Raw genomic sequence first — 24251 nt, forward strand, 5'->3', positions numbered from 1 at the left:
ATAAATACCAGGACCATTAGGCTAATTTGTAACATAGGAGCCCTCTTGTCCAGCCACAGGCAACATGGAGACACAAGTATCTAACCTTTATCCCTGCATCTCCTATTTCATTATCATTTACCCTTTTTGAGTGCATGCGCGCGTGTGTGTGCGTGCACCTCTTGCATGCCCTGCTGTCTTAAAGTAGTGTTCCAACCTCATGATCTTGAATACAATTCCCATATGGGGAAGTAAACTTTGCTTTACTTATTGGCAGACTGTTTATCTAACAAGGAATTTATGCTAAGATGTTCATGGAAAATATTGGGGTGAAACAATAACAAGACTTTATTGAGAGATTACTACGTGTCATAAACTGGATTTGCTTCTTATATTCTCATAACCACCCTGGAAGGAGATAGTACTATTTTCCTCATTTGAAAGATGGAACTTAGGCACAGGGAGGTTGAGTGACTTGGTTGTAGGGCTTGTACATTGCAGAACAGAAATTGCAATTGAGACCATCTAACTCTAAAGGCTACACTTTTAACCATCATGCTTATTGTCTCTTACTGACTTACCACCCTCTCAAAGTGTTTGCATTTAAGTGTCACTTCCCAGGATAGCTTAATCTTAAAGAATGACCCTGATGGGAAGGAAGAGAAACAACCATTACAGATGGTCATGCAATTATTGCAGAAAATTGGGAGCTGCAAAACAACCCTTCAGGGCTCCTGAACCATAAAATCCAGTGGGTGAGTAGGTGGGAGAATTATTCCTCTTTCACGTGGGATTGATTCCTAAGATAAAAAGATACACACGTATTTTTCCCTTTTAAGTGTCTAGACGTAAATCTACTTGTTTCAAGAATACTGTTTATGATAGAATATTGGGTATATTATATACCCATTACTGAATATATACCCAAAGAAATATATATCATACAATCATAAAGACACATGAACACGTAAGTTCACTGCAGCACTACTCACAATAGCAAAAACATGGAATCAACCAAAATGCCCATTAATGGTAGACTGGATAAAGAAAATGTGGTACGTATACACTATGGAATACTATGAAGCCATAAAAACTAACAAGATCATGTCCTTTTTATGAACAGGGATGGAGCTGGAGGCCATTATCCTTAGCAAACTAATGCAGGAGCAGAAAACCAAATACTGTGTGTTCTTACTTAGAAGTGGGAGCTAAATGATGAGAACACATGGTCATGAACAGGCGAATAACATAGACACACTGGGGCCTATCAGAGGGTGGAGGGTGAAAGGAAGGAGAGGATCAGGAAAAACAACAAATGAGTACTAGGCTTAATACCTGGATGATGAAATAATCTGAACAACAAATTCCCATGACACTAATTTACCTATATAACAAACCTGCACACACACCCATGAACTTAAAATAAAAGTCAAATATAAAAAAGAATCTGTTGTGGTTCTTTCAGTGTTGTATGGCAAACATATTAAAAATGGGCACTAGATATTCCAGGCAGTTTGAAATTCTGCAGCCTGAATTTTCTTTCCCTTCTAACCTCTCCTGCACATGTTAACTGTGCTCTCCCCTCACCCACTACCAGACATGAGTATCTCAGTGTTATGATTCTCAAAGCAAGGTCTCCAGACCAGCAGCACCTGGGAACTTGTTAAAAATGAACATTCTTGGGGTCTGCCCCAGATCTACTACAACAGAAACTCTGGGGCTGGAGCCCAGCAATCTATATACATTCATCTGTTCTCCAGGTGATTCTGACCTACATTCAAGTTTTCAAATGACTATCTCTGTGGATGGAGTCAATGAAGTGGAATGTGTCCTCTGATTAACCACGCACTGTGCTGAGAAGGGTGGATCAACCAGGACATGGCTAGGCTTGGATCTACTGGCAGCAAACATATTTTGAAATGCAAACATTAGATGTAAAAGTCCAGGAAGAGACATTTAGAAGTCGAAGTGAGGAGGTAGAAAAAGCCTTAACAGCAGTAAAATGCAAAGGATTGACCTCTCTGTGGAATCCTCATGGAAAAGAACAAGTCGGACATCTGACCCGAGTTTACCCAAGTTTGGAGAAGGGAGGGAGCATATGGTAGGAAAAGGCAGGTTTATTAGTTTCCTCTCATAATAACGTACCACAAATTGGCTGTCTTAAACAACATGGATTTATGTCTCACCATTCTGGAGGCCAGAAATCTAAAATCAAGGTGTCAGCATGTTTATACTCCCTCAGGAGCCTCTAGGGAAGGAACTGCCCCATGCCTCTCTTTTTGCTTCTGGTAGTCTTAGGAGTTCCTTGGCTTCTGAGTACATCTTCCCAATCCTCTATTTTTACATGGCATTCTCCCCGTGTGTCTGCACATCATCTTCCCTCTGTGTGCATCAGCCTCTGAGTCCAAATTTCCCCTCTTTATGAGGACACCAGTCACATTGAATTAAGACCCATCCTCATGAGCTCATTTTAATTTGAATACCCCTGAAGACTCATTTTCCAAATAAAGTCACATTCTGAGGTACTGGAGGTAAGGACTTAAACATATCTTCTTTTTGGTGGAGTTGGGGAGAGAAACACAATTTAATTCATAACAGTGCCTGTGTGAGGAGAGCATGGGGTTGAGACAGAAGGCAGGGATTGAGTGGTCCTTGGTGGACATAGCTCAGAAAACCAGAGTGAGATGATTGGTGCTCCTCATCTGACTCCAAATTTGAGGCAAAGTGCCCTTCCTCCAGCTGTTAGTTAATAGCTCCCAAACGAGCAGGTGTTTGGAGCTTTTGGTGTCCCTTTCTGTACTTTTCCTGCCACATTTAGATGCTACACATTCTAGATCAGCCCACGCCAGGTACCATATTCCCCCTTCCATGGAGTACAGAGAACACTGCATCAGGAACAAATATAACAATAATTTACATGTAATTTTAATTTTTAATTTATAAATAAAATTACTTTAAAATACCAAGTGGATATATTACTCTCTAAGTCTGTTACCTCTTCTGTAGAAAGAGAATAATACCTACCCTGCCTCTTGAGATACTATGGAAACTATCTGTTGAATTGTGAGTTTTGCTCCTGGTAAACTCGATAAGGAACTCCATCACACAGAAGTGTCAAAGACTGGTAACAGGTGAAAAAAGCTCTTCGTCCATCCTCAATCCTCCTCCTCACATGCCATGGGGGATTTTAAGGGATATTGAAGCCTTATATTAAAGCATACTATATAGTGCACATATATGTAGGTGGAGCAGGATGGCTGCACCTCAGTGACAATTTTTCCAGCTGCTTCTAGAATTCTTGAGAAGCCACGGAGAGTTAACCAAATTATAGGGAGGCTAGAAGAATAAAATTTGCTGAATCACCAATGCTTCCTTTTCCCTGGAGACCTATACCTTTCTGATTGCCTTTTAGACCCTTCTAGATGCATCTAGACCAATCTTGTCTAACCCGTGGCCCACAGGCCACATGAGGCTCAGGACGGCTTTGAATGCAACCCAATACAAATTTGTAAACTTTCTTAAAACACGAGTTTTTTTTTTTTTTTTTTTTTTTTTTTTTTTGCAATTTTTTAAAAAGCTCATCAGCTACCCATTAGTGTTAGTGTATTTTATGTGCAGCCCAAGACAATTCTTCTTCCTGTGATGTGGCCTAGGGAAGCCAAAAGATTGGACATCCCTGATCTAGACCTTTGTCCTTTGTGGAGAGAAAATCAGCTTTCACAGTGAAATGCCTCTTTGAAATATAAAATTCAAACCTCCTTGATGCCTTTCTTTTTGCAGGATTTAGCTATTACATTTTCCCCAGGGTCTTAGATTTTATTGCAGCAACCTTCAGGCACTGAACCCTTTCACCACTTGACCGTGGCATGATTTTGCTGCCTCTAAAATTCCAGGCCGATTTTATCAGGGTAATCACTTCTCAGTACTGGCCAGCCAGTCAGCCTACCTGAGGCCACGCCAGAGATCAGTGAGGCCTGCTAAGCTCATATTTGTCCCTCTCCTTCCACCACCCATTACCTTCCCTTCTGGTGCCACCCTGTGTCGTTTTTCTTCCATCTTGTTTGCAGCTAGTTTTCAACTTGTAAGGTGAAGTTTATACTGACCTCTGGGGCCATGCAGGCCAGAGTGAGGGTGTAACTGTTTTTTAGTAGGAGACACGGCAGGGGAATAGCATCTGACTTTGGAATCCTGAGTTTAAATCTTGACTCTTAATTGGTAGCTGTGTGACTTTACACAAATTACTTAAGCTGTCTGAGAAAGCAATCTGAAATTCCTAATCTTTAAAATGACAATAGTGTCTACTTTATGGAGTTATTTTGAAGATTAAAATGTACATGTAAAATGACTCACATGGTGTTTTATACTAATTTGGTGATAACTATTTAAAGTCAGCCTTGGCCACAGCTGGTGCAATTATCTCAGTTGTTGAGGTCTGGTTCTTACCTTGTTATGTGCTATAGGACTATTATAATCAACAGCCCACAGTTAAGGCCCCAGCTGCTGAAATGGCTTTTCTTCCCAGCCCTGCACCAACCAGAACAAAGGCTCAGGCTGCTGTTTTGCTTGAGAGGTGTCACTATCCCCTGAAAATGAAACCAGTCTGCTTGTAAGGGTCATCTTCAAAGGATCTGCAGACCTTGAAGCTGCTTTTTGGCCATATGAGCATTGGTCAGTTCTAGCTGTTGACTCCTTGTCTGCAAGAGGGCGAAGAAAAGGGCAGGACAAGGAATTTGAGTGACAAGATAGGGTGAGCAGCTGCATTCTACCAGTGCTGACGCCCAGCTACAAGGCAGTATTAGGCTGTTTAAGCTAGGCAAGATGGAGAAACCTGACATTATTACATGCCTTCTACCAGAATAGCAGGAGCAACAGATCTCTAGTATTGAGGGGTCTGCCTCTCTTTATTTCCTTCTGGAGTATGAGTTAACCCCTTTTTATAATCTTGGTTTACATTGTAAACCTCTCCAAGAACTGCTTCTCCAGAATTCCCTTCGAGATGAAGCAAATCAGAATACATGCTACTCTGCTCTCTCATTACAATTTCTTTTATTTGCATGCAGTTTTTTTCTCATTGAAATCCAGCTAGGATGAGGTGAAGGTATGACTGGCAGAGCAGTATGCACACAGTGCAGCCTTAACTGTGTCTTAAGTCTACTTGGTTTGATTCACTCAGCATTCTTGTTTATCCTCACTGTTGTGATTAAACTGGTTTATAATTCTGTAAGCTTCTTTCATTTTTTGCTTCCCTTCTCAAGATTTTCTATGCATTTTATTCTGACTTTACTAATTCACTCAATTCCCACTGGATGAATTTGATCATCTATGCTTGTATCATAGATCACCCTTCAGATCAATCTTTTTCACTGATATTATTGTGTGACACAATTTCTCTATTAATCCCAATAAATGAGAAGGGGAGCAGTGCTGTGGCTCAAGTCACCATTTAGGCAGCAGGGACTGGGTGTGGCTGGCTCCCACCATTACAGTCTCACTGGGTATCATGAGCAGACAGAGAACTAGTACGGAATTAAGATTACCTACATCATCCAAGGAGCTGGAAGGCAGGGAAACACCATATAGAATTATTGTCTGCTAGATAACCTCCCCGTTCTTTCTTGAAGCCTAAAAACCAGGACCTTTTTCCACTTATGGAGCTGTTTTTATGAGCACATGGGGCAAGGTTGACATGGAATTCTGTGAATTCTAAAGGCAAAATATCGAGCTTGTGTGTGTGTGTGTCTGTGTGTGTGTGTGTGTCTCTGTGTGTGTGTGTGTGTGTATATATATATATGATGCTTGTGTATGTGGTGGGGGTGGGAGACAGATAATGGCAAGAATTTGAAACTAATCTTTTGCTTTCCTGCCCCCATAAATAATGGCCTTCATCTGGTCACATCTCTGCCTGGCATCTTGATGTGGCCACCCACCCCACAGAGCTAACATGGGCAAGCACACATTTGGACTGTGAATAATTGGCAATCTCCACTGAATAACATTGCTGTTATCTTCCTTCTTTTCTCTCTTTGTCACCCGTCTGACATTTTTATGAAACCACAGCTCTCCTTTCCTTGCAAGAGCTGTTTGGCCCAGACAAGTAGCCCTGTCTTTAAATATATTAGGAGAAGAAATTAAGAAAAACCCTAGTAGTGGTCTCCAGATTGTATGTTACAAGTCAGAAGAATTTACCACTGCTTAGAAGAAGCTCACATGTGGCTCCCAAATTCCCTGCTGGTCCTTCACCCCTACCTCAATTTATCTCATCTCTCACAATGGGCCTCTAGCAAAAGTGTCAATAATTAGTCAAGACTAAACAGAATCATCATCAACTGTGACCGACTCACTCTGAAAAAATAACAATCCTAGTCTCTGTTCTCCTTTCACCTCTAGGAATTCCTCCAAATTCAAGGTTTAAATAATTTGATCTAATCTAGGAAGACTTCAATTCTGGCTCTTTTACTTGCTATGTTGCGTGGTAATATGTAAGCAAAAGAAAACCTGTCTGAAATATCATTTATTTGTTAAAAAAAATATATATATATGTATATATAAAGGGATAATATTTGTATGGTGGGTGGTTATAATAATAATATAAGAACATAATAGAGACAAGTGCCAAGCAGATTGGTTGTGCACTCAGAGAGCACTCAAGATACTGGTCCTTTTCTTGCTTTTCCTAAGCAACAGCCAGTTAGTGTTCAGGAACCCCTCACATCTCAGCGCTGGCAATGACCAGGAGACCAGGTGCACTAAAGCATGGGGAACTCTCACCCTCCTCACCTCCTCTCACAGTCCTCTGCTCCTGCAGATTTCATTTGCAAAGACGGTGCCAGTACTAAGAAATCATGTTTAAAAGCCACTAGTCTGAGGGTAACAACCAACTATCACAGAAGGTGGTGAAACATTAAAAGTTAACTCAGTTGAAACCCCTCGTGTTGGGAAATGGGGCATTTGACAAAGTAAAACCATGCCACACAGAGTGGAGGGGAGCTGGTGACAGAGGGATACGAGGCCTCCTCTGTCTGCAGACCTGAGCTTTGTGTCTGGCATCACTCTTCTCAGGTTGTGTATTATACGTTACAGCATCCAACAATTTCAGGAAGAGCTGTTAGAAATCCCCGTCCCTACAGGAATTTACCGTAAGAAGGAGCACATGTCACACAGCAGATGAATGGTTCTACTCATCTCTCTGCAGCAAGATCTTTTGTACTGAAGAGTCCTTTCTGGAGAGAATCCCTTCTCAGGCTTCTGGAATTCCCAGGAGTGATGAAAGTCTATATCCTACTTTGACTTCACTCTGGGGTTGCTCGCTGGCTGAAAGGAAGGAGAATCAAATTTAGAAATACCTGAAAGGAAATCCAGATACAAACTATTAATAGATGAAAGGTGAAGCTAGGCTATATCAACTGCTGAGGTACTACCAATTATACTTAGATTAAGGAGAGGATTTTAAATAAGAGCATGAACTTAAGGCCATGAGAGTGGGAGGAATAGTGAGTTTTCAAAACTTCTACTTTACAGAGGCCAGGGCCTCAACCATGGCTTATGTATAACAAAGCTAATATTACATAATAAGAGAAATAGAATTTTATTTTCAGGAAAGTTTAGGAAACTGAGAAAAAAATAAGGTTAATTGTGTTTGAGGGACTATCTTAAAGTTTCAATAGTGCCATAAGGGGAAAAAAATAAAAGAATATAGAATCATGAAATTGTGAAGACTCTCTGGCTTAGGAGCCATCCATCATTTACTGCTGCCCAAACTTCTCCACCAGGCATTTAAAATCTTCCATCCACAGGTCTCATTTTTCCTATCCAACTTTGCTGGATTTTTTATTTTATTTTAATTTTTATTTTAGATTCAAAGAGTACATGTGCAGGTTCGTTACATGGGTATATTATGTGATGCTGAGGTTTAGGGTACAGTAGAACCCATTATCCAGGTAATGAGCATAGTACCCAATAGGTAGTTTTTCAGCCCTTTCCCCTCTCCCTCCCTTCTCCCTCTAGGGTTCCCCAGTGTCTATTGTTTGGATCTTTATGTCCACGTGTACTCAATGTTTAGCTCCCATTCATAAGTGAGAACATGTTGTATTTGGTTTTCTGTTTCTACGTTAATTTGCTTAAGATAATAGCCTCTAGCTGCATCCATGTTGCTGCAAAACATATGATTTCTTTTTTTTTTTTTTTTTTAACTTCAAGGTACATGTGCAGGTTTGTTACATAGGCAATTTTTTGTCATGAGGATTTGTTGCACAGATTATTTCATCACCCAGGTATTAGGCTGTATTAGTCTGTTCTCATGCTGCTAATAAAGACATACCTAAGACTGAGCAATCCGTAAAGGAAAGGGGTTTAATTGACTCACAGTTCAGCACGGCTGGGGAGGCCTCAGGAAACTTACAATCATGGCAGAAGGGGAAGCAAACATGTCCTTCACATGGTGGCAGCAAGGAGAAGTGTGGAGTGAAGCGGGGGCAAAGCCCGTTATAAAACCATCAGATCTTGTGAGAACTCACTATCATGAGAACAGCGTGGAGGTAACCACCTCCATAATTCAATTACCTCCCACTGGGTCCCTCCCACCACACGTGGGGATTATAGGAACTACAGTTCAAGACAAGATTTGGGTGGGGACCCAGCCAAACCATGTCATAAGCCTAGTACCCATTTATTTTTCCTGGTCCTCTCCCAACTCCCACCCTTCTCCTTCTGATCAGCCCCAGTGTGTGTTGTTCCCCTCTGTGTGTCCACGTATTCTAAACTTTTGGCTCCCACTTATAAATGAGAATATGTGGTATTTGGTTTTCTGTTACTGCATTAATTTTCTAAGGATAATGGCCTCCAACACCATCTGTGCCCCTACGAAGGACATGATCTTGTTCTTGTTTATGGCTGCATAATATTTCATGGTGTTTGCGTACTGCATTTTCTTTATTCAGTCTACCATTAATGGGCATTTTGGTTGCTTCCATGTCGTTGCTATTGTGAATAGTGCTGCAATGAACATATGTGTACATGTGTCTTTATAATAGAAAGATTTATATTCCTTTGGGTATATGGCCAGTAATAGGATCTCTGAGTCAAATGGTATGTCTATCTTTAGGTCTTTGATGAATTGCCACATTGTCTTCCACAATGGTTGAACTAATTTACACTCCAACCAACAGTGTATAGCATTTCTTTTTCTTTACAACCTCACCAGTATCTGTTACTTTTTGACTTGTTAATATAGCCATTGTGAGTGGTGTGAAATGGTATTTCATTGTGGTTTTTATTTGCATTTCTCTAATAATCAGTGGTGTTGAGCTTTTTTTCAGATGATTGCTGGCCACTTGTATGCCTTCTTTTGAGAAGTGACCATTCATGTTTTTTGATCACTTTTTCATGGGATTGTTGGTTTGATTCTTGTAAATTTATTTAAGTTCCTTATAGATGCTGGATATTAGAACTTTGTCATATGCATAGTTCACAAAAGTTTCCTCCCATTCTGTTGGTTGTCTGTTTATTTTGTTGACAGTTTATTTTGCTGTGCAGAATCTCTTTAGTTTAATTAGATCCCATTTGTTAATTTTTGCTTTTGTTGTAATTGCTTTTCATGTCTTCGTCATGAAATCTTTGCCCATGCGTATGATTTGAATTGTTTTGCCTAGGTTGTCTTCTAGGGTTTTTATAGTTTTGAGTTTTACATTAAAGTCTTTAATCTATCTTGAGTTAATTTTTGTATAAGTTGTAAGGAAGGGGTCCAGTTTCAGTCTTCTGCATATGGCTAGCCAGTTATCACAACACCAATTATTGAATATGGAATTATTTCCCCCTTGCTCATTTTTGTCAGGTTTGTCAAAGATCAGATAGTTGTAGGTGTGCAGTCTTATTTCTGGGTTCCCTCTCCTGTCCTATTCATCTGTGTGTGCATTCTTGAACCAGTACCTTGCTGTTTTGGCTACTGCAGCCCTGTAGTATAATTTGAAATTGGGTAGTGTGATGCCTCCAGCTTTGTTCTTTTTGGTTAGGATCGTCTTGGCTATTCAGGCTCCTTTTTGGTTCCATATGAATTTTAAAATAGTGTTTTTCTAGTTCTGTGAAGAATGTCAGTGGTAGTTTAATAGGAATAGCACTGAATCTATAAATTGCTTTAGGCAGTATGGCCATTTTCACAATAGTGATTTTTCCTATCCATGACGTGAAATGTTTTTCCATTTGTGTCCTCTGGTTTCTTTGAACAATGTTGTGTAGTTCTCCTTGTAGAGATCTTTCACCTCGCTAGTTAGCTGTATTCCTAGGCATTTTATTCTTTTTTGTGGCAATTTTGAATGGGAGTTTGTTCATGATTTGGCTCTCAGCTTAACTATTGTTGGTGTATAGGAATGCTAACAATTTTTGCACATTGATTTTGTATCTTGAGACTTTACTGAAATTGTTTCTCAGCTTAAGTTTTTGGGCTGAGAAAATGAATGGGGTTTTCTAAATATAGAATTATGTCATCTGCAAACAAGGATAGTTTGACTTCTTCTCTTCCTATTTGAATGCCTTTATTTATTTCTCTTGTCTGATTGCCCTGGTCACAACTTCTAATATTATGTTGAATAGTAGTGGTGAGAGAGGACATCCTTTTCTTGGGACAGTTTTCAAGAGGAATGACTTTAGCTTTTGCCCATTCAGTATGATGTTGGCTGTGGGTTTGTCATAGATGGCTTTTATTATTTTGAGATATGTTCCTTCAATACCTAGTTTATTGAGAGTTTTCAACAAGAAGGGATGTTGAATTTTATTGAAAGCCTTTTTCTGCATCTGTTGAGATTATTATGTGGTTTTTGTCTTTGGTTCTGTTTATGTGATGAATCACATTTATTGATTTGCATATGTTGAACTAACCTTGCATCCCAGAGATGAAGCCTACTTGATTTTGGTGGATAAGCATTCTGATGTGCTGCTAGATTCAGTTTGCCAGTATTTTGTTGAGGATTTTTGCATTGATGTTCATGAAAGATATTGGCCTGAAGTATTTTTTTGTTTTGTTTTGTTTTCCTTTTTTCTTTTCTCCTTCTTCTCCTCCTCCTTCTTTTTAAAATCTCTGCCAGATTTTAGTATCAGGATGATGCTCGCCTCATAGAATGAGTTATGGAGGAGTCCCTCCTTTTCAATTTTTTAGAATGGTTTCAGTAGGAATGGCACCAGCTCTTCTTTGTACATCTGGCAGAATTCAGCTGTGAATCCATCTGGTTCTGAGCCCATTTTGGTTGGTAGGCTATTTATTACTATCTCAATTTCAGAACTTGTTATTGGTCTGTTCAGGGATTCAGTTTCTTCCTGGTTTCACCCTGGGAGGGTGTATGTGTCCAGGAATTTATTCATTTCTTTTAAATTTTCTAGCTTATGTGCATAGAGGTGTTTATAATATTCTCTGATGGTTGTTTGTATTTCTGTGGGGTCAGTGGTAATATCCCCCCTTATTCTGAATGTGTGTCTTAAAATCTTTTTTCTCCTTTATTACTCTAGCTAGTGTTCTATTTTATTTTATTTTTTTTCAAAAACAACAACAACAAAAAAAGCACCTGGATTCATTAATCTTTTGAAATTGTTTTTGTGTGTCTACCTCCATCAGTTCAGCTCTGATTTTGGTTATTTCTTGTCTTCTGCTAGCTTTGAGATTTGTTCTTGATTCTTTAGTTCTTTTAGTTGTGATGTTAGGTTGTTAACTTGAGATCTTTCTAACTTTTTGATGTGGACATTTAGTGCTATAAATTTCCCTCTTAACACTGCCTTAGCTGTGTCCCAGATTCCAGTGTGTTGTATCTTTGTTGTCATTAGTTTCAAAGAACTTCTTGATTTTTGCCTTAATTTTATTATTTACCCAAAAGTCATTCAGGAGCAGGTTATTTGATTTCCATGTAATTGTATGGTTTTGAGTGAATTTCTTAGTCTTAAGTTCTAATTTGATTGTTCTGTGGTCCAAGAGACTCTTTGTTATGATTTCCACTGGGGGAACCCACCCCTGATGGTTAACATGGGTTATTTTCTATTCCCTAAGCATCTCAACTGGTTTGAGAAATAAAGGTTAAGAATACAAGAGAGAGAAATTTTAAAACTAGGGGTCTGGGGGAGACATCACATGTCGGCAGGTTCTGTGAAGCTCCCTGAGCCGTAAAACCAGCAAGTTGTTATTAGCAATTTTCAAAAGGAGAGGGACTGTACAAATAGGGTATGGGTCACAGAGATCACATGCTTCACAAGGTAATAGAATATCACAAAACAAGTGGAGGCAGGGTGAGATCACCGGACCACAGGATGGGGCGAAATTAAAATTCCTAATGAAGTTTCAGGCATGCATTGTCATTGATAACATCTTATCAGGAGACAGGGTTTGAGAGCAGACAACCTGTCTGACCAAAATTTATTAGGCGGGAATTTCCTTGTCCTAATAAGCCTGGGAGCACTACAGGAGACCGGGGTTTATTTCATCACTTTGGCTTTGACCATAAAAGACGGACGCCTCCAAGGGAGCTGTTCATAGAGATACCCTCAGGGCACATTCTCTTTCTCAAGGATGTTCCTTGTTGAGAAAAAGAATTCAGTGATATTTCTCCTATTTGCTTTTGAAAGAAGAGAAATATGGCTCTGTTCCATCCGGCTCACTGGTGGTCAGAGTCCAAGGCCATCTCCCTTGTTCCCTGAACATTGCTGTTATCCTGTTCCTTTTTTCAAGGTGCCCAGATTTCATATTGTTCAAGCACACATGCTCTACAAACTATTTGTGCAGTTAACGCAATCATCACAGGGTCCTGAGGTGACATACATCCTCCTCAGTTTATGAAGATGATGGGATTAAGAGATTAAAGTAAGGACAGGTATAGGAAATCACAAGGGTATTGATTGTGGAAGTGCTAAGTGTCCATGAAATCTTCACAATTTATGTTCAGAGATTGCAGTAAAGACAGGCATAAGAAATTATAAAAGTATTAATTTGGGGAACTAATAAATGTCCATGAAATCTTCATAATTTATGTTCTTCTGCCATGGCTTCAGCTAGTCCCTCCGTTCAGGGTCCCCGACTTCCTACAACAATTTCAGTTCTTTTGCATTTGTTGAGGAGTGCTTTACTTCTGATTATGTGATTAATTTTAGAGTAAGTGCCATGTGGCAATGTGAAGAATGTATATTCTGTTGTTTTTGTGTGGAGCAGTCTGCAGATACCTATCAGGTCTATTTAATCCAGAGCTGAATTCAGATCCTGAATATCTTTGTTAATTTTCTGTCTCAATGATCTGTCTAATGTTGTCAGTGGGGTATTAAAGTCTTCCACTATTATTCTGTGGGAGTCTAAGTCTCTTTAAAGGTTTATAAGAACTTGCTTTATGAATCTGGGTCCTTTTGTGTTGGGTGCATATATATTTAGGATAGTTAGCTCTTCTCATTGAATTGAACACTTTACCATTATGTACTGCCCATATTTGTCTTCTTTGATCTTGGTTGGTTTAAAGTCTGTTTGCCAGAAACTAGGATTTCAACCTCTGCTTTTTTCTGTTTTCTATTTGCCTGGTAGATTTTACTCTATTCCTTTATTTTGAGACCACATGTGTCATTGCATGTGAGATGGAAGACATTTTGAAGACAGTATACCAGATGGTCTTGGTTCTTTATCCAGCTTGCCACTCTGTGTCTTTTAATTGGGGCATTTAGATGAATTACTAATTAAGGTTAGTATTGATATATATGGATTTGATCCTGTCATCATGATGTTAGCTGGTTATTTTAAAGACTTGTTTGTGTGATTGCTTTATAGTGTCACTGGTTTGTGTACTTCAGTGTGTTTTTGTAGTGGCTGATAATGGTCTTCCATTTGCATATTTAGTGCGTCCTTCGGGAGTTTTTGTAAGGCATGTCTGGTGGTAACAAATTCCCTCAGCATTTGCTTATCTGAAAAAGATTTTATTTCTCTTTTGCTTATGAAGCTTAGTTTGGCCAGATGTGAAATTCTGGATTGGAAATTCTTTTATTTAAGAATGTTGAATATTGGGCTGGGTGTGGTGGCTCATACTTGTAATCACAGCACTTTGGGAGGCTGAGGCAGGTGGATCACCTGAAGTCAGGAATTCAAGACCAGCCTGGCCAACATGGCAAAACCCTATCTCTACTAAACATACACAACTTAGCGGGACATGGTGTTGGGCACCTGTAATCACAGCTACTAGGAAGGCTGAGGCAGGGGAATCACTTGAACCCACAAGGCAGAGGTTACAGTGAGCTGAGATCATGCCACTGCACTCCAGCCTGGACAACAGAACAACAAAGTGAGACTCTCTATCCAAAAAAAAAAAAAAAAAAAAAAAGTTAAATGTTGGACCCCAGCCTCTTGTAGGGTTTCTACTGAGAGGTCTGCCATTAGTGTGATGGACTTCCCTTTGTAAGTAACCTGACCTTTCTCTCTAGCTGTCCTTAACATTTTTTCTTTCATTTTGATGTTGGAGAATCTAATGGGATTATATATCTTGGGGATGATCTTGTGGAGTTTCTTACTGGGGTTCTCTGCATTTTGTGAATTTGAATGTTGGCCTATCTAGCTAGGTTGGGGAAGTTCTCATGGATGAGATCCTAAAATATATTTTACAAATTGGTCCCATTCACCCATCTTTTTCAGGTACACCAATCAATAATAGATTCAGTCTCTTTATATACTCCCATAGTTCTTGGAGATTTTGTTCATTTATTTTCATTCTTTTTTCTCTATTCTCTATGCCTATCTCATTTCAGAAAGACAGTCTTCAAGCTCTGAGGTTAGTTTCTTCACTTAGTCTATTCTGCTATTAACACTTGTGATTGCATTATGAAATTTTTGTAGTGTGTTTTCCAGCTCTATCAGATCAGTTACGTTCTTCTCTATACTGGCTATTTTGTCTGTCAGCTCCTACAGTGTTTTATTATGATTTTTAGTTCCTTTCATTGGGTTACGATGTGCCGCTTTAGCTCGTTGAAGGTCGTTTTTATCCATATTCTGAATTCTGCTTCTGTCATCTCAGTGATATCAGCCTCAGCCCAGTTCTGAACCCTTCCTGGAGAGCCGATATGGTGATTTGGAGGAAAAAGGGCACTTTGGCTTTTTGAGTTTACAACATTCTTGCATGGATTCTTTCTCATGTTTGTGGGCTTATCTACCTTTAATCTTTGATGTTGCTGACCTTTAGACGTTTTTCTCTTTCTCCTTTTAATAGTCTGACCACTTTTCTGTAGGGCTGTTGCGATTTGCTGGGGGTCCACTCCAGTCTCTATTTGCCTTGGATTTTCCAGTACTTGGATGCATGACCAATGAAGATTGTGAAACAGCAAAGATGGCAGCCTGCCCCTTTCTCTGGGAGCTCTATCCCAGGGAGGCTCCTACCTGTTGCAGATTTGAACACACCTGTAGGAGATGGCTGGAGACCCTAGTTGGGAGCTCTCACCCATTCAAAAGGAACAGAATCAGGGACGTGCTTAAATAAGCAGTCTGGCTATGCTTTCATAGAGCAGCTATACTGTGCTGGGGGATCCCTTCTTCCTCCAGTCAGTTTGGACTCTCTAAAGCCCACAGACTGAAATGGCTGAGTCGTGCAAACAACAAAGATGGCAGCCCACCCCTCCCTGCAGGAACTCTACCCTAGGTAGGTGCAACACTGTTGCTGATTGGATTTCCAAGCCAGTGAGTCTTATCCTGTGAGGTGCTGTAGAAGTGGGGCCCACAGACCCTCATTGCTCAGCACCCTGGATTCAGTCCCCTTCCTAAGGTTATGTATGGAGGTCCAACCTCCTGCCTTGCCAGAGTTACAGTCACTTTTGCCAGGAAGCCCAGAGTGTAAAGCTCCTAGGCCTCTGCACATGCCTGAGTCTCTACTCTGCCAAGATGCCATGTAGCTCTGTGTGTCAGACTGAAGGCCCAGGTGGAGTGTATTCATGAGGGGATCTCCTGACAGGAGGATTGCAAAGATCACTGGGAGAAGCATGGGTTCCCGGGGTCACACATTCATTCACTGCTTTCCTGGGTAGGGGAGGTTCCCTTAGCCCTGTGTTTCTCCTGGGTGAGTTGTCACCCTGATCTGCTTTCCTCCATTCTCTGTGGGTCAAGCTATTTTCCTGATCGACCCCAGTGCGAGTACTTGGATGTTTCAGTTGAAGGTGCTGTGTTTACTCATCCCTTTAATTTATCTCCAGGATAGCCACACACTGTAGTTTCTTCTAGTCAGCTATCTTGGCCCCTCTGACATGATTTCGTTCTTTTTTATGGCAACATAGTATTCCATGTGTGTATGTATCATATTTTATTTATCTAGTAAACCACTGATGGGCATCTAGGTTGATTCCATGTCTTTGCTATTGTAAACAGTGCTGTGATTAACATATGGGCACATGTGCCTTATTGGTAGAATGGTTTATTTTCCTATGGGTATATACCCTGTAATGGTATTGATGGGAAGAATGGTAGTTCTATTTTTAGGTCTCTGAAAAATCTCCAACCTGCTTTCCACAGTGGTTGAACTAATTTACATTCCCATCAACAGTGTAAAAGCATTCCCTTTTCTCCATAGCCTCATCAATATGTTATGTTTTGACTTTTTAATAATACTCATTCAGACTGGTGTAGAATGGAATCTCGTTGTGGTTTTGATATGCGTTTCTTGATGATTGATGACACTAAGCATTTTTTCATATGTTTGTTGGCCACTTGTATGTTTTCTTTTGAGAAGTGTCTGTTCACGTCCTTTGTCCACTTTTTAATAGGGTTATTTGTTTTTTTTTTTTGGAATTGTTTTTTATAGATTTTGAACATTAGACCTTTGTCTGATACGTAGTTTGTGAATATTTTCTGCCATCCTTTAAGATGTCTGTTTACTGTTGTTAATTTCTTTATTGTGAAGTGTTGTTAAGAAGCTCTTTAATTAGGCCTTGCTTGTCAATTTTTATTTTTGTTGCAATTGTTTTTGAGAACTTAACCACAAATTATTTGGCAAGGCTAATATCCAGAAGGGTATTTCCTAGTTTTTATTTCCTAGGATGTTTATAGTTTTCAGGTCTTACATTTAAATCTTTAATTCATCATGAGTTAATTTTTGTATGTAGTGAAAGGTAAGGGTCCAGCTTCATACTTCTGCATATAGCTAGCTATCTGCACCATTTATTGAAGATGGAGTCCTGTTGTTTATTTTTGTCAACTTTGTCAAAGATCAGATGGCTGTAGCTGTGCCACTTTATTTCTGGGATCTCTATTATTTTCAATTGATCTATGTATCTCTTTTTGTACTAGTATCATGCAGTTTTGGTTACTATAGCCTTGTAATATAATTTGAAGTTGGGTAATGTGATGACTCCGGCTTTTGTTTCTTGTGCTTAAGATTGTATTAGCTATTTGTACTCTTTTATAAAGACATAAGAATTTTAGAACAATTTTTCCTAATTCTGTGAAAAGTGACCTTGATAGCTTGGTAGAAATAGTGTTGAATCTGTAGATTGCTTTGGGCAGAATGGCCATTTAAACAATATTGATTCTTCCAATTTATGAGCATGGAATGTTTTTCCGTTTGTTTGTGTCATCTATGATTTTTTTCTCTTTTTCTTTTTTTCTATAAGTTCTGGGATACATGTGCAGAATGTGCAGGTTTGTTACATAGGTATATACGTGCCATGGTGGTTTGCTGCACCCATTAACCTGTCATCCACATTAGGTATTTCTCCTAATGTTATCCCTCCCCTATTCCCCTACCCCCCATAGACCCTGGTGTGTGATGTTCCCCTCTCTGTGTCCATGTGTTCTCATTGTTCAACTCCCACTTATGAGTGAGAACGTGTGGTGTTTGGTTTTCTGTTCCTGTGTTAGTTTGCTGAGAATGATGGTTTCCTGCTTCATCCATGTCCCTGCAAAGGACATGAACTTATGCTTTTTTGTGGCTGCAAGGTATTCCATCGTGTATATGTACCACATTTTCTTTATCCAGTCTATCATTGAGCATTTGGGTGGGTTCCAAGTCTTTGCTATTGTGAATAGTGCTGCAATAAACATATGTGTGCATGTGTCTTTATGGTAGAATGATATATAATCCTTTGGGCATATACCCAGTAATGGGATTGCTGGGTCAAATGGTATTTCTGGATCTAGATTCTTGAGGAATCACCATGCTGTCTTCCACCATGGTTGAACTAATTTACATTTCCACCAACAGTGTAAAAGCCTTCCTATTTCTCCACATCCTCTCCAGAATCTGTTGTTTCCTGACTTTTTAATGACCGCCGTTCTAACTGGCGTGAGATGGTATCTCATTGTGATTTTGATTTGCATTTCTCTAATGATCAGTGATGATAAGCTTTTTTTCATGTTTGTTGGCCACATAAATGTCTTCTTTTGAGAATTGTCTTTTCATATCATTTGCCCACTTTTTGATGTTTTTTTTTTTTTCTTGTAAATTTAAGTTCCTTGTACATTCTGGATACTAACCCTTTGTCAGATGGATAGATTGCAAAAATTTTCTCCCATTCTTTAGGTTGCCTGTTCACTCTGATGATAGTTTCTTTTGCTGTGCAGAAGCTCTTTAGTTTAATGAGATCTCATTTGTCAATTTTGGCTTTTGCTGCCATTGCTTTTGATGTTTTTGTCATGAAGTCTTTGCCCATGCCTATGTCCTGAATATTATTGCCTAGGTTTTCTTCTAGGGTTTTTATGGTTTTAGGTCTTACCTTAAAGTCTTTAATACATCTTGAGTTAATATTTGTGTAAGGTGTAAGGAAGGAGTCCAGTTTCAGTTTTCTGCATATGGCTAGCCAGTTTTCCCAACACCATTTATTAAATAGGGAATCCTTTCCCCATTGCTTGTTTGTGTCAAGTTTGTCAAAGATCAGATGGTTGTAGATGTGTGGTGTTACTTCTGAGGCCCTTGTTCTGTTGCATTGGTCTATATATCTGTTTTGTTACCAGGATCATGCTGTTTTTGTTACTGTAGCCTTGTAGTATAGTTTGAAGTCAGCATGACACCTCCAGCTTTGTTCTTTCTGCTTAGGATTGTCTTGGCTATATGGGCTCTTTTTTGGCTCCATATGAAATTTAAAGTAGTTTTTTCTAATTCTGTGGAGAAAGTCAATGGAAGCTTGATAAGGATAGCATCGAATCTTTAAATTACTTTGGGCAGTATGGCCATTTTCACAATATTTATTCTTCCTATCCATGAGCATGGAATGCTTTTCCATTTGTACCCTCTCTTATTTCCTTAAACAGTGGTTTGTAGTTCTCCTTGAAGAGGTCCTTCACATCCCTTGTAAGTTGGATTCCTAGGTATTTTATTCTCTTTGTAGCAATTGTAAATGGGAGTTTGCTCATGATTTGGCTCTCTTTTTGCCTATTGTTGCTGTATAGGAAGACTTGTGATTTTTGCACATTGATTTTGTATTCTGAAACTTTGCTGAAGTTGCTTATCAGCTTAAGAAGATTTTGGGCTGAGACGATGGGGTATTCTAAATATACAATCATGTCATCTGCAAACAGAGACAATTTGACTTCTTCTCTTCCTATCTGAATACCTTTATTTCTTTCTTTTGCCTGATTGCCCTGGTAGGAGCTTCCAATACTATGCTGAATAGGAGTGGTGAGAGAGGGCATTCTTGTCTTGTGCTGGTTTTCAAAGAGAATGCTTTCAGCTTTTGTGCGTTCAGTGTGATATTGGCTGTGGGTTTGTCATAAATAGCTCTTATTATTTTGAGATACATTCCATCAATATCTAGTTTATTGAGAGTTTTTAGCATGAAGGAATGTTGAATTTTATTGAAGGCCTTTTCTGCATCTATTGAGATAATTATGTGGTTTTTGTCATTGGTTCTGTTTATGTGTTGGATTATGTTCATTGATTTGCAGATGTTGAACCAGCCTTGCATCTCAGTGATGAAGCTGACTTGACTGTTGTGAATAAACTTTTTGATGTGCTGCTGGATTCGGTTTGCCAGTATTATATTGAGGATATTCGCATTGATGATTTCTTCTAGCAGAGTTTTGTAGTTCTTCTTGCAGAGTTTGATATTGGTTAGATGTATTCCTAGGGGTTTTTTTTTCTTTCTCTTTTTTTTTGGTGGGGAGGGTGGCTATTGTAAATGGGATTGTGTTCTTGATTTTGCTCTCAACTTAAATGTTGTTGTATAGAAATGCTACTGACTTTTGTACATTGATTTTGTATTCTGTAACTTTACTGAAGTAGTTTATCAGATCTGGGAAACCTTTGGGACAGCCTTTAGGGTTTTCCAGCGATTCTTCTTTTTCTATCTGGATGCCTTTTATTTTTCTTGCCTGGTTGCTCTAACTAGGACTTTTAGTACTATGTTGCATGGGAGTGATGAGAAGGCCTCATCTTTTTTCAGTTCTCAAGGGAAATGCTTCCAACTTTTGACCATTCAGTATGATGTTGGCTGTGGTATCTTAATGATCTATTTTCAAACTTTGCTTGACAGATATAAAAACTGATAACCAGATATTTTAAAAGATGAGTTACTCTCATATAGCTGGTTAATATTAGAGTTGACATAAGCAATAAAATCTGTGAAAATACATTTGCATTATATTGTTAGTAAAGATGCTTTTATTAAGGAGTATATTTACACATACAATTGCGTGTGTGTGTGTGTGTGTGTGTATGTTTATTCCTGAGCGGTAACTGTGGTTAATTTGTATTTTCTTCTTTCTGATTGTCTGTATTTTCCTCCATATGCTTGGAACACTGTTGGTTGGTTTGAATAAAAAGGGAAATTTGGTGGCGTATGACTGGGAAGTCTAGGGAAAGTGTTCAGGAACAGTCAGAGCAGCAGGCTCAAAGTAGGATGCTTTTCTTCATTAGGTTTCTTGACTGTATTTCTCTGAGTGTTGGCTTCATTCTCCCTCACAGATGATGATTTTCTTTCATGTGGCCAGAAAACATGGCCAATGACACTAGTTGTCATTTTTACTTCATAGCCCCAGGAGAATTTCTTCAGTATGAATCTAGTTGGCTCCTTTGAATCACATGACCCGTATAGATGCATAACTTTGTTCAGGAGAGAGGGACCCTCACAGATGCAACCACGTACAACTCTATGTTAGACACCCCTGGGAATATTTTATGGTGTGGAGGAAGAATTAGGCCACAGAAGAAAGGAAACCAAACCACATTTCTACCATGACATCTATTATTTTTGCAGAAGAATAGAATATAGTTATTTTAGGAAGAAAATAGTCTTCTGACTTTCTTGGTCTCTTCTCACCAACTCATAGAGCCTCTCACTTTGCTATCCGCTCTACTCTCTATTCCCATAACACTTTCTTACTTTCTTTTCTACTCTCACTACTTTCTTACTCCTGCCTCTGTAGTGTTGTTGGGATTTTCCTCTCGGGTTGAAATGGCTTCCTCCTTCTGAACATGGACCTAAGTACAGAGCTGGATTCTAGTCCAACCTCTGCCATTAACCACTTTGTGTGAGTTTTAACTCTAACATTATCTCTGGGTTTCTGTTCTCTTTGTTGTATAAATACATAAGATGAGAAAGGACTGAAATGACTAATACACAAGCCTGAGTAAGGAGAGTCCACATAAGGTATCTCCCATTTTTCCCAATAGAAAGTAAACAGGCACACAAAACAGATTCACTCAATACAATATGTTACCTTTTAAGCATCCAAAAAGATAAAAAATATATTCATTTTTTATTTAGTTATACAGACATATTAAAATAATGTATTTCAGAAAGAATTAGTAATATAGCATTTTCTCTCATATTTCATAATGTTTTAAACACATAAATATTCTGCATTAACATCCTCACTGATAAAGCTGCTTTTGTATCATCTAACAATTTTCCAGAGAATGTCATTTTCATTTCCATCTAAGGTTTTTTGAACAATAGTCCTTTGGAATCTATATATGATGCAGATGCCTTTACTGGCATTTATTATCCCTAGTCACAAATATCCTGAAAAAACATTACTATGCTTGATTTTTATTCATTTTAGGATTGCGTGTTTGTGATAGCCACAACATAACTTATTGTGTTTATTTTTCAAATGATCTTTTAAAGGCTTCTCTATGATGATATCTAACACTCACTGCAATGAGGTCATATCTTAGGAATAACTACTACATCTTTATTAGATTTCTTGTTTTATTGTACTCCACAACCTAATTCATCATGTGACCTATATAAACATCCAAATGAACATTGACTGTGGGCATTTCAGGCTAAGGGGTCTAACTCAAAAGATACTTTGTTGTTCCAAATAAAGTTGTATAGATTGCACTCATTCCTTTAAAAAGGTTTTGTAAGGTTGTGGATAAATGTGACTCCCTCTTTACTGAGGGATAATTTTTTTGGGAAAACCTTCACCTTAATATTTCTGATGGCTAGAGAGGCAAGAGGAACAGCTGATTAAAGCCAACTTTTTAAACTACACACAGTAGAGGAGAGACAGGGATGTGGTGGCGTGGTGTGTCAGGGGGTTGGTAATTACAGCAGAGAATTAGCCATGGGTGTCCTGCCTGAGGCTCTAGTACAAAAGCGGGCATGGTTTATGTTGAGCCAGAAGAAGCCTAAGAGAGACCACTGGCATCTGGAAAAGATAGTTCTGGGCATGAATTAAAGGAAAAGGAAGGCAGGGTATGTTTTAGAAGGATATCTCTGCAGAGAGTGAAAGGAAAATGATAAACAAATTACCTATTGCACCTCAGTTAGCATCAGTACTAACATGTTACAAGTCCTTTCTCTAGGACACCTTGCTATTCATAAAATGTCATATTTCAAATCTGAAATGATCTGAAACTCTTATAACTATCACAGGGAAAAACTCAGAGGCAGATGAATAGTGAATATAAGTAATATGTTGAAAAATCAATTTTATTTTCTGAGAGGCTATATAAAATTGCTCAGTGGGTAGAGATGGGGTGAGATATAATCATCCTCAAATGCCTGCTATGTCTGAAAGTTAAGACTGTTAAAACTCATGTCATATTTAACATGAAATCAGAGAGTGATGAGCTGTACTTTTCTTGGTTTATTTCCACAAGAAGAGAAAATAGTTCTGTGACTCCTCTATCAGAAAACAATATTACTAATATGTAAAACTCAACTAATGTTTTTGACAAGTGTTTTTCAGGGACCAAAATGAATAATATACCTGATAATAATATTTATTGATTAAGCACTTTCATGAACATGATTTCATTTGATCATACCAACCTGTGAAGTAGGCAGGCATTACCATAATTCTTATTTTTTCAGGTGAACACAGAACAGAGGTATGGAGTGGTTAAGTGCTTAAATCTACCTCAGTGAAAAGAGCTCAAAGGATGCTTGACTTCCCTAGTGATACTCCCTCTCACGCTGAGGGTTCTAATACCGTTACATGACATGGCATCCAAATAAGAACCATGTCATTTTTCCTACCTTTTTTGCTTAGCAGAGTCAAGGTAGTCTAGCTGCTAGGAAAAATTTATATTCTGCTTTGTGAGAAAATGGCGAGATTGTAAAACTCAGTGAGATTCAGAAACAAGTGGATTGTTTTGCAGGCAAGAGGGTTATTATCTAGCAGTGTAAATGCTGTATCAAAACGTCAGTGCATTTAAAAGTCAATGCATTATTGTTGCTGCTGTTGGTTTAGTAAGATATAAATGTGGAACAAATTTTAAACAGTACAAAAGGTTATAGTTAAAAATATAGTTTTGTTTTACATGCTCCTGACCCTTTATCTTTCAGTTCCAGTGCCAGAAGGTAATTCTCAAAACACTTTCTTGTGAATGCTTCTGAAGAAACTCTCTGTATATCCATGCACATTGTCTATTCCTCCTGCCTGTATGTATTTTTTTTTACAAATTTTTCTTTTTAGAGGATATGTAGTCTTTAATTAAGTAGATCTGACGTAATTATTGATGAACTTTTATTCCGTAACAATGCTGAATCAAATATGTTTTATAAGTCTTTGTGAATAAGTGGACATATGTCTTGCAGAAAAAAAATCTAGCAGTATAAATTCTCTAACAGAAAGTCAATGCTAGCCAGTATAGTGGCTCACGGCTATAATCCTAGCACTTTGGGAGGCCAAGGTGGGTAAATCACTTGCAGTCAGGAGTTCGAGACCAGCCTGGCCAACATGGTGAAACACTGTCTCCATTAAAACTACAAAAATTAGACAGGTGTGATGGTGGGTGCCTGTAATCCCAGCTACTAGTAAGGCTGAGGCAGGAGAATCACTTGAACCCAGGAGGTGGAGCTTCTTTGAGCTGAGATTATACCACTGCACTCCAGCCTGGGCAACG

Source organism: Papio anubis, chromosome 14 (genome assembly GCF_008728515.1).
Source record: "Papio anubis isolate 15944 chromosome 14, Panubis1.0, whole genome shotgun sequence".
NCBI classification, from domain to species: Eukaryota; Metazoa; Chordata; class Mammalia; order Primates; family Cercopithecidae; genus Papio; species Papio anubis.